We start from the raw sequence: 12,500 nt of genomic DNA on the forward strand, positions 1-12,500 counted from the left end.
AAAACTTTGATGTAAATTGTGGTCAAAATTTATATATATAGAATGTTATGTTATTTTTACCGTCTATTCAAATCGAGGTTTTTAAGGGAGATGCACCCCCAAAAAGTTTCAAAAATTCAAAAATATATTTTTAACTGTTTTAGACACATTAATAAATGAGCATTTCAAAAATCGTAGAGTATGTCTGAAAATTCCCTTTAATTATCAAAATTTTTCATTTTTTAAGTTGTATCAATGCCGTTTTTCAAAAAAATATAAATGTACATCTTGTACTACACCTTAATAAATGACTTCTTCTGCAATGAAAATTTAGAAAAAAAATTTGCAACAAATAATCTTATTTAGTTTCTTGTTAGATCTAAAGAGCTTCTTGTTAAATTTATAAAACTTTTAGTAAGAAAAATTAGTTTTTAAGTTTAGTTTCAGCTCAATTTTTATCACAACAGAAATAATTTTTTTAAAGTTTTTAAACATGGTAAAATTAAATAGAGTTAAAGCAAGAACAAAACGAGCAGTCAAAAGAAAAAGGATTTTTAATGGAAAGGTGTTACATGGCAGTGAAATTTTAAATAATTTAAACCACTTTTTTAAATAATAATATTGAATCTTTTGTTGATAAACAATCAGACATCTTCAAAACGTCGACTTCTTTTCGCAAGTTTCAACCTATTTTGAACTTAACACCACAAAAGAATGCTTATGTCCAAAACAAAGATGTGATAGGTTATAGAATAATTGACTGTTCTATTTTGTCAGATGCTTTATCAGTTTTAAGTTGCTCCACTTGCTTTCAAATAACTTTAGCAATAACTGAAAATATTAGCAAAAAGCGAGGACTTGTAATGTAGACTTTCAATTTTTTGTTCAAAATGTAAATATCAATTAACTTTTATACTTCTAAATTACTAAATAAAAAAGGAATCTTTGGTATAAACACGCAAACAATATACACAACGAGAACTCTTGAAATAGAATATTCTGGAATTTAAAAATTTACAACCCTCATGAACATGCCAAAACCAATGATAAACTTGTTTTGAAAATTGCTAATATTACAGAGAAAGTTGCACAGGAAACAATGGCTGATGCTGTAGCTGATTTAAGACAATTTTGTCAAAATGAAGATGAAATTTTTGATATTGGTGTATTGTGTAATGGGACATGGCAGCGTAGGGGATTTTCCTCAATAAATAGTGTGGTTGCTGTACTCTCATTGGACAGTGGAAAAGTTTTAGATGTTGTGGTAATGAGTCGATTTTGACGAGGGTGCTCTTTAAATCAAAATCTTGTTAAAAGAATCTCTACTGCTTATGCCAAGTGGAAAAATTTACATACTTTTAAAAAGAACTTCATTGGTTTTGCAAGTGGAATAGAATGCGAAGTCGCATTTTCCAACGATGGGTTCAAATACATTAACTAAAATATGTTAACTTTTTGGGTGATTGAGATAGTAAAAGCTTCAATATTGTCAATGATGTTTAACTTGACACTCAAATAACTAAAATTAAATGTGTTGGGCACTATCAGGAGCGTGTTGGAACTCAACTTCGAAAATTTAAACAAAAAGTGAGAGGATTAGGCGGTCGTGGAAGGTTGACGGATGCAAAAATTGATCGATTGCAAAAATTTTTTGGTATGGCAATTAGACAAAATACTGGTGGTTTAATTGCTATGAAATTATCAGCATTTGCAACTCTCTTTTACGTGACATCATCGAAAGATAACAACTGGCACTACCCACATTGTCCAACGGGTGCAAGTAGTTGGTGTAAATTTAACAGAGACAAAGTAAATAAAACCAATACCTACAAGCCAGGCCCTGGCTTTTCCTTAGAGCTTGTATGCAAGATCAGACCTGTTAGTAAGGACCCCACTAAAGATGATGAGCTTTAAAAATGTCTTCACGGCAAAACGCAAAATGTGATTGAGTCTTTTAATGGAAAAATTTGGAATCGTATACCGAAAACAAAATTTGTCGCCATTACAATGCTAAAGTTTGGTGTCTACGACTCTATAGCTAATTTCAATATTGGGATGAAATTGTCAATCCTAATTTATGAAAAACTTAACATGATTCCTGGATATTATACAATAAACGGTTTAAAATGCTATAAACAAAATCCATCTTAAACGGTCAATCTATCGAGGTAAGCCAAAAAATGAACTACGTCGTCAAAAATTAAGGGCTGAAAAATTAAAATAAAGTAACAAAATCTTAGAAAATGAAAGTAACTTATATGAAAAAGGAGGTTTTTAATTTAAATTAGAGTCTTATATATAATATTTAGTATGTTTGGAAATATTTTTTATTTAATAATTTTACATTTTTAGCGTTTTCTCAGTTTGAGGTTTTTCAATATGCCGGCCAATGTTTCAAGAGAACTTTGATAACTCAAGAAAAAAACTAGTATGGCTGTTTTATCTTTCCAAAAATTGACTTTTTTTATAATACCATTTTTGGCGGACATGTCCTCAGACCCAGATTTTTTTTTTCCAAATCTGCTCCATTTAAAACACTCATACACCTATTCTAAATGTAATGCTAAAGTTTTACTTTGCCTTTTTTAATAGTTATTACTGAATCTTGGCCGGCGCAAATCATATTTTCTGCTTATTTTGGGGGTTTTTTGGGGTATATGCAACAATCGTTGACCAAAAAAAAATGTAAATTTTTTGTTTTCATTATATTGTATGTTAGATTACTTAAAAAGTTTTCTTCTATTGTCTATATTTAAAATTTGGAGGTGATCTCCCTTAGTTAACTAAAAAACTTACAGCTTTACAAAATATTTTTATAAAAAAAACAGTGATTAATATATTTTGGCTTTAAAAGAAAACCAAAGTAAAAATATCGCTACAAAATACAAAATACCAAGTAAATACATCGCTACAAAATAGAAATTTTTTTCAATGGACTTTAATTAAATTCAAATTACTTTTATTTTTACAATTAAAAAATAACTTTTTATCATTCAACAAAAAGTTAGACATAACAGAAAGAATTCTTTTTATAAAATCAACTATTTTATAAAAGACCATTAGAAAATTCTTCAAGCATAACAACTTGCATAATTTACTATACATTTATTGGGTATTAAGATTTTGAACACTACTGGTAAGTTTTTTACAATCTGGTTTCAAGCTTGTGGTTAATATTCTAAGCAACTCTAACAAATGTTCACTAGTTAGAACAAATTTCATTGTCAAAAATAAAGATTCACATTGTATATGTTGACCCAAATTTGAAATGAGTTTTATGCTAATCCCTTTTAGTTGAGGATACTTAACTTCAGGAATTATTTTCCAAAAATCCAATAAAGTTAGTGTTTTGTGCAGCATTTGAAGATTTTGATCTTCTTGGAGATCTTATAATTCCATTTCAAATTTAAATAATTCTTCAAGTATGTTTCCTGGAATTGGACAACCATCACTTTTATATTTAGGAAAACCTTAATTTTATTCTTACATTTTATTAATTCCCAACTCCCCCAACAAAAAGAATTTCCGCATTTATATAGAATTTGATTGCAATGGAATCACGGTAGTTGTTCTCTTTCTTTATTGCGATACAACATCTTCCTCGTTCTCACCTAAAATCAAAGATATATTCAAGATTTTGATTACCATAATTTTAAATTCCGTTGTGTTCAGTTAGTTATTATTATATTGTTATTTTTGCCAATATTCAATTGGTGATCTATGTCTTCGTGGATATGTTTTTCTGGGGAACACACTTAGATGCTGTTGATCTGCTTGTACTTGTAATGGTTCAGGTTGCATTCGTTCTTCTTCTATAATTTCAGGTTTAAAATATAATCTTCCTCTTCCTCCTCGTTTTCTTTGTTATTTGGTAGTTTTTATAGGAATAGGTTTAAAATGTGAGTTATTTTTCGTAATTGTTTTGTTATTTATATCAGATTTGGCTGTTATCATTGTTCCTTTGATTTCCGTAATCGTAAATGGATGATTGTTGAAAGATGTTGATAGTTTGTTAACTTTATCTTGTTTTACGAATACTTTGGTTCAAAATTTGTAAATTTGTATTGGCAGTTGACTTGAACCGTTTGTCATGAAGTTGTTTTGGGTGTAGTTTCGATCTCAATTGGTTTTTGTAAGCTATTTTATGTTGACTGATGGCTGGTTTATTGTCTATGGAAGGTATTGCATGGTTTATTTTACGATTAAAAATAAAGTCTGCTGGTGCAATATTTGTTGTGCAATCGGGAGTATTTCTATATGAAAATAAAAAATTTTGAATTTCGTGCGTTAAGTCTTTTTTTTCTATAGTAGCAGCTCGAATAATTTTGGTTAGAGGTTGATTAAAACGTACTATGTCTCCGTTGCTCTGCGGCTATCATGGAGTAATGTATCTATGATGAACTCCATATGAGTTCATAAACGATTGAACTAAGTATGAATAAAAATGAGGCCCGTTGTCTGTAATGATGGTGTAAGGTATTCTAAATAGCGCTATAATATTGGCAAGTGTTTAAATGACAGTTTTTGCATTTGTAGAATTTACTACATCGGCAAATAGATATTTGGACGTCTAATCAATAAACGTTAGGATGTATTTCCCGTTAGGGAATGGACCTAAATAGTCAGTGTTAATTGTTTCCCAGACATTTTCAAGGGTTTCAGTTATACAGAGCGGTGCAGGCGTGTTTTGCTTTCTTATCAAGTTGCAAGTTGCTGTAGTGTTTTGTCGGAAAGTGTGTATGCTTTCACTTTATCGATATTAATGGCGTGCGGTTTAACAAAATCGCTTTTGAAATTTAACATTTTTCTATCCTAAATAATTTTATTGTGGGGTCATGAAAAGGATGTCTGCTTGTATAATCGTTTTTGACTTGTTTTAACATTTGTTTTTTCGGATATTCAGAAAGGACTTGCGTCTGTGTAAAGAATAGTTTCCTTTTTTCGTTAAATAATGTTGAACATGTCTCAGTTGATAAGGAGATTTTTAGTATTGAATGCGGTTTGACATTCTTCAGACCATTTATACTTGGTGTCCCTTTTTTTGTAGCTCGCAAAGTGGATAAGTAATTGTACTAAAGTCGTTTATGAACCTTTCGTAGATTTTCAAAATATACATTTACATTACATACATACGCAGGGCTTATAAGAGACTTATGGTAAACAGAAGATAGGATGGCTAAAAATGAGGTTTTTTAGCTTTCAATAAACGCTGACCAGATATTATATTGATATAATGAAATGTAAGGGTGCGCTTCCACATCGACTGATTTAGGTAGAACATGCAAGGGGATGCTGCTACACTGACAGAGGGTTTTGGTTGAGGCAAGTATAAATTAGTCAATGTAGCAGCACTATTACATTTCTCACAAAAGCAGTATGATATCTGGTCTGCATTCTTTTAAAAACTCTAAACCTCATTTTGAACCATACTATCTTCTGCTTACCGAGACTTATAAAGAGGTTTGTTTTTCTGCTAAATGCATTTCATTGATAGCTCAGCTGTTAAGTGCGCTGTCATCAGTGTTGTTTTGGGGGGTTTAAGAACTCCCCTTAACGTAATAATTTTTGAAATTTTTTTATCTTGCTTATATATTTATAGCAAAAAAATAATAATATAGTAAAAAAGATTTCTGAAATTTAAAATAAAATTTTGAAGTTTTCTTATTTTATAGATATATTCTATGCGATTATTCCAGATAATGCCAGCAAACTCATCGTATGCCAAAGACGTTTACATTTACAGACGTTTGTATGTAACGCTATAGAAATGGAATTAAGACAATCTTAGACCACTAAAACATAAAAAAAAGTTCATTCTTACCCAGCAAACATGTCAGCATTGAATCAACGTTGAAAACCGGTCGCAGCGTAGAAAAGGCGTTGCAGTCACAAAAACAACGCGCTTTCAACGTTGAATCAATGTTTGTTTTTGTATACTAAATCGCGGTAAATTTAAACGTTGAATAAGCGTTAAAATTGTACCGTAATTTAGCTTCTCAAAAAAAGACGTTTATTCAACGTGGAATCAACTTACGCAAAAAGCCACTTTAAAGACGATTCAAAATCTATGCTTCATCAACGTTTAAAATAAACCGCTTTTCAACGTCACATTTTCAACGTTGAATAAGCGTATAAATATCAACTTATATTATCTTCTCAAAAAATCGCGTTTATTCAACGTTGAAAAAAAGTACACAGTAAAAACGTCGCAAAGTTGAAGGTTTATCAACGTTAGACATTAGCTGCTTTTTCAACGTATTTAAGCTATTTATGAAACAACGCTTAGGGTAAAACCACCTATACCTGGCCAGCACCAATTCCTGGCCACTTTTCAATGAACTTTATTGTCTTAAATATTGAGTTGGTGGCTTTCCAAATTTTTGAAAATGAAAATTTAATCTAACTTTTAAGTTTGGAACCTCAGTCCTTTACATAAGATCAACGCTACGTTATTTTATTTGAGATTTAAAATTATACTAACTTAGTTTATATTGTGGAAAATATTCCGAACGTGAAAACAAAAATGCGAAAAAACGTCTCGCTGATTTATCTTGTTAAATAACAATAATAAAATTTAACTCAATTGCAATGGTTTATTCTAGTAATAAAAACATTTTACTTTGATTTGAAATAAAAATTACTTCGTTTGGTTGTGTTTAAGTTTTCACTTTTTTAGTTTTTGTTACCCATAAATAATGACCTAATCATGGCCACATGTCAACCTATTCTTGGCCATGAATAAGGTCTTAATTGTAATATAAATTTTGTTATAAAAAAACAAAGTAAGTTAAAATAAAATGTTTTAATTATAAAGTTGAGTCAAATTTTTATTATCTACATTATGTATATATATATATATATATATATATATATATATATATATATATATATATATATATATATATATATATATATATATATATATATATATATATATATATATATATATATATATATATTATATACATATATCATATATTATATGTATATATACATATATTATATGTATATGTATATACATATATATATATATATTTTATGTATATGTATATATATATATATATATATTTATATGTATATATATATATATATATATATATATATATATATATATATATATATATATATATATATATATATATATATATATATATATATATATATATATATATATATATATATTGATGTTTATTATTGTATCAAATTGAGATACAAATTCTCTTGTTTGTTTGAGAGTGATCAATATAATGTAAAAGTAATTTTTACAAAATAGATCAATATATATATAAAGTTTAATATAAATAAAAAAATACAACTTTATGATGGTATATATAAAGTTTAACTAAATAAAAAAATACAACTTTATGATGGTCTAAATAAAAAAATACAACTTTATGATGGTCTAAATAAAAAAATACAACTTTATGATGGTCATCATAAAGTTGTATTTTTTTATTTAGTTAAACTTTATATATATATATATATATATATATATATATATATATATATATATATATATATATATATATATATATATATATATATATATATATATATATATATATATATATATATATATATATATATATATATATATATATATATATATATATATATATATATATATATATATATATATATATATATATATATATATATATATATATATATATATATATATATATATATATATATACATTGCATGTTAAATATAATTTATATATGTTTTCTTGTTTGTTTTTAAAATTAAGTTTTTTAAAATAAATCTCATAAGAGAAAACGTTTTCTGTTTTGAAACCTTTTATTCTTTTTGGTTTTATAAGTAAATTTTTTTAGGTTGAATTATGCATCCCACTCAAATAAAAAAAATGTGCAAAAATGAAAAAAAGTAAAACAAAACACTGTAACTTTAACCCGAGGAAAGGAGTAAAAGTTTTAGAAAATGGACAAAAAGCCAAATGGACGAAGCAGTGGCTGCAGTCAAAGAAAAAAGAATGATTCAACGTACTGCATCTAAAACTTACAAGGTTCCTCGTTGCACTTTGCAAAATCGTCTTAATGGAAAAACTGAAATGGGTGCACGTCCAGGTTGTTCTACAAAACTTGGAAGTGAAGATGAGCTTAAGCTTGTTGAATATGCATCTAAAAGAGCATCTATGGGTATTGGTTTTGGAAGGCGTCAGTTTATGAAATATGCTGGGGATATAGCAAGAAAGCGGGGTATTCCATTCAAGAATGGTCTGCCATCTAAAAAATGGTGGTCTCTACTTAAAAAAAGACATTCAACACTTCGACTAAGAGTTCCTGAGGGTACAGCTGCTATTCGCCATCAGTGTATGGACAAGGAAAAGGTTTCTATTTATTTTAACGCGCTGAAGCAAGTTATGGATGAGATGGGTCTTTATTGCAAACCTCATTGTGTGTGGAATATGGATGAAACTGGTTTGCAATTGCAGCATACACCAGACAAGGTTGTTACTAAGTCATGTTCAAGATATATACAAAGTCGGACAAGTGGAAATTGTGAAACAATAATAATAATTGCCACAATTAGTGCCTCAGGCACTAATTGTGGCAATTATTGTTATTGTTTCACAATTTCTCACATTATTGTGAAAGGTAAAACCAGAAGAGCTTTAAATGGCTTTGAAGTTCTTTCAGCTCCTGAAAGAAGTACTTGGAGTGTTTCTGATTCTGGGTGGACTAAACAAGGTATTGCATTACTTTGGTTTTCGGAATCTTTTTTAACAAATATAGGACCTGAGCGACCTCAAATATTAATTTTGGATGGTCTTAGTTCTCATAATTTCATAGAATTGATTGAATCAGCTATCAAGAATAACATCATTATAGCTGAACTTCCAGCACACACATCGCATTGGCTTCAACCTTGTGATCGGAGTGTATTTGGACCACTCAAACAACACTATAATGTTGCTTGCCAAGATATGATGAATATGTATCCCGGTGTTTTAGTGTCACATAGGAATTTTTGTGCTTTGTTTAGAATAGCATGGGTAAAAGCCTTATCGGAAAAGAACATTAAATCAGGGTTTAATGCCTGTGGTATATTTCCATTCAATCCCAATAAAATTCCACCAGAGGCTTATCTGCCAAACAACCTTTATGAACCATCACAATTAACTGAGGCTAAATATGAAAAAAGTATAAGATTTGACGAAGATAAGAAGCATATTATTAATCCATTTTTGGAAAAATCTGAAAAAACTTCTGAAATTATATTACAACCACATCAAACAAACTTTGCAGTAAGTAATGTACAAATAGATTTTGCTATTGAATCCAATTGTGTAGAGAAAAAAGTGAATAGTTCTAGTCTTGTTTTACCAACTTATTCCATTGATGATCTGGAATCTGTTTTAACAGACCAACAACGCCAATGTTTTGCTTTTTATTTTGATAAAGGATTCGACATTAAGAGTGATGAAACTTTTATGAGTTGGAAAAGTTTGAAAATGTTATTTCCTGATGTATTAACTGCTCTTCCAAAAAATACAATAGCACTTGACCATGTTTCAACACCGCTTGTTAATAATAAGTCTAATGATACAACATATACTCTTCTCACCAATGCATCTACATCTTATGGTTTAAATAATCTGTTAAACACTGAAGACGATGACAATGATATATTACCATACCCAAAAAAGATTTTGCCAACTACTAAAAAATTTTCAAAAAATGGCCTGCAACCAACATATTTCATATTGACATCTAAGGAAGCCTGCAATGCTAAGATTCTGGAGATAGAAACTAAAAGAGAAAAAAATAAAGAAAAATAGAATCGGTCCAGAAAGAGATTTGAAGCACTTCAACAAAAGTTGAAGGAAAAAGAAGAGTGTAAATTATTGAAATCTCAGATTGCTGAGAAAAAACTGATTGCAAAGACTAAAGTTCCATTATCTGACAAAGCAAATAATATGAATAATAAAACAAAACCAAATAAAAAAAATTTAATCCAATCTAAACAAAAAAAAAATACAGACGATACAAGCAACTCTTGCAAACAATGTTGAAAAATGTTAATGTAACTTAATGATCCAAAAACGATGGACGAATCGGTATCCTGATAAAAGTGTTGTAATTGTTTGCTTTATTTTTAAATATATCTAATTATTTTGCTGTTAAATATTTTTATTGAAATTTTAATTTTTTTATTTTAAAAAAAACAGCAATTCAATGTTAAGTTATTTGCAAAGTATCACTATATTATGTTTATGTATTTTGTTGCCTAATTTAATATACTTCTTTTACTAAACCTCATAAGGACCATTTTGAATTGGTATATTTTTGAGATTGTTGTTGAAATTGTAAAATACATTTTAAAACTGAAAATCTTATCAAACGCTGGCTTTTTTCTTAAACTGCTACTTTATGACATGACAAAAAACATTAGTATTAATTACATAAGTATAGCAAGTTTATGTTTTTATTCATTTAAGACATTTGCTAAGTTTTGTGAAGCGATTTAAAATTTATTTTTGTTTAGCTGTTAAAAAAGGATTTTTTTATTATTTTCGCATTTTGCTTTTATTCTATATTTCCTGAATATACACAAGTAAAAATTTGTGCAGAACTTATTTTTTAAACTCGAGACAATAAATTTGTTGTGTTTTTAAAATCATTGTCACTACTTTTACTTCGTAAAACTTAATGGCCAGGAATAAGTTCGCAATGGCCATGTTTCGGATCTCCGGCCAGGATTTGGTGTTTTTTAAGCCTTATTGTATTTGTGCTGAAACTTGTTAATTTATTGACAAAAATTACCAAACTTGTCATAAATTGTATCTCAAGAAGTTTATTAAGAGTTAAGAAATATTTTTTCATGATCCTATGCCGTTCACGGTAATATATAACGACGTTTAAAATTAAGTGGCCAGGAATAGGTGGTTTTACCCTATTCAACGTTACATATACCAACGTTGAAAGTGTGGTATTTAAAAAACGTTGAAAAAGTGTTATTTTGCCAACGTTTAATTAAACGTTGTTTCGACAACGTTAATGAGGAGACACATTGAAAATTATTGTCTCATTAACTAGCCATTACAAAAATAATTTGCCGTAAAGCAAAGGCAATGAAAACTTAATAGAATCCATGCAAATAGTATAAAAAAAATATTTTATTAAAGTTATGTTTTATAACTTCTTTTTATAGCGGCTAATTTAAAACTTTTAAATTTTGCATCAAATTGTATATAATATACATAAATCTCAGAGTATATTCGGTTTATTCAGGTTATTTTTGTTGATGATTTATTTATTTAAAAATGACCATTTTAATAAATTGCAAAGTTGTATTAAATATGTTATTTCTAAGTTAGAAATAGCACTTAATTTTGATAAGATTCAGATGTTTTAACTAATATCAAAATTAATAAAACATATTAAGTCAGACTAAATTTAGTCTGTTAACAGACTAATTTTTTTATTTATTTGAAAAACTTTAAACACCTTACCCTAATTATCAAACTAATACTTCAGTATAAAATCTTCCACCAATAATAAAAGTATGCATTATTAAGTTTCTTTCATATAAAAACACCTTTAGGTAAGAAACTTTATTTCCATCTTTTTGAAAAACTTCTAATTTTAATAGGAAAAGTATTAGGTCCTAATTATAGAGTTGGTGTTGTATATTTAATTCTAACATTAAATTCTTTATCCTATATTTTATTTATTTTAAAAATATGTATTTATGCATGTATGTATGGGGATATATATATATATATATATATATATATATATATATATATATATATATATATATATATATATATATATATATATATATATATATATATATATATATATATATATATATATATATATATATATATATATATATATATATATATATATATATATATATATATATGTTTATATTATAATTTGTTGTTTATTTATAAATGTTGTTTATATTATAATTTGTTTATATAATAAGTTGTTTATATTATAAATGTTTATATGATTTATATTATAAATGTATATATATATATATATATATATATATATATATATATATATATATATATATATATATATATATATATATATATATATATATATATATATGTATAATCTATATATATATATATATATATATATATATATATATATATATATATATATATATAATATAAACATATGTGTATATATATATATATATATATATATATATATATATATATATATATATATATATATATATATATATATATATATATATATATATATATATATATATATATATATATATATATAATTATATATATTTATATAGATATATGTAAATAAAACAAATGATGCCTTTTCTTTAAATGATCTATTACAATGACTTCACAATCTTGGGCTTAAGTTGTTTATTTTAAAAACAGATTGAAGCAGAGGCAGTTGCTCTATGTTGTTGGGTAGAAGATGGTTCGTTGTTTTTGTCAACTGGTGTTCATGCAATGAAAGCTGCCTATAATAGTTTTCCAATTGATTATTTATGGAACAAACTT

At 27.0% G+C, this 12,500-nt stretch overlaps 1 long non-coding RNA gene across 1 annotated transcript in view; it reads left to right on the top strand.

The window, feature by feature from the left end:
- The first annotated feature begins 12,284 nt into the window (after positions 1-12,284).
- LOC136089266 (uncharacterized) overlaps positions 12,285-12,500 on the top strand; it is an 8,823-nt gene continuing 8,607 nt past the window's right edge. Inside the window, exon 1 of the long non-coding RNA XR_010642907.1 lies at positions 12,285-12,500. This exon is cut by the window's right edge and continues 372 nt beyond it. This is a non-coding gene — a long non-coding RNA (uncharacterized LOC136089266).

Source organism: Hydra vulgaris, chromosome 13, assembly GCF_038396675.1.
Source record: "Hydra vulgaris chromosome 13, alternate assembly HydraT2T_AEP".
NCBI lineage: Eukaryota > Metazoa > Cnidaria > Hydrozoa > Anthoathecata > Hydridae > Hydra > Hydra vulgaris.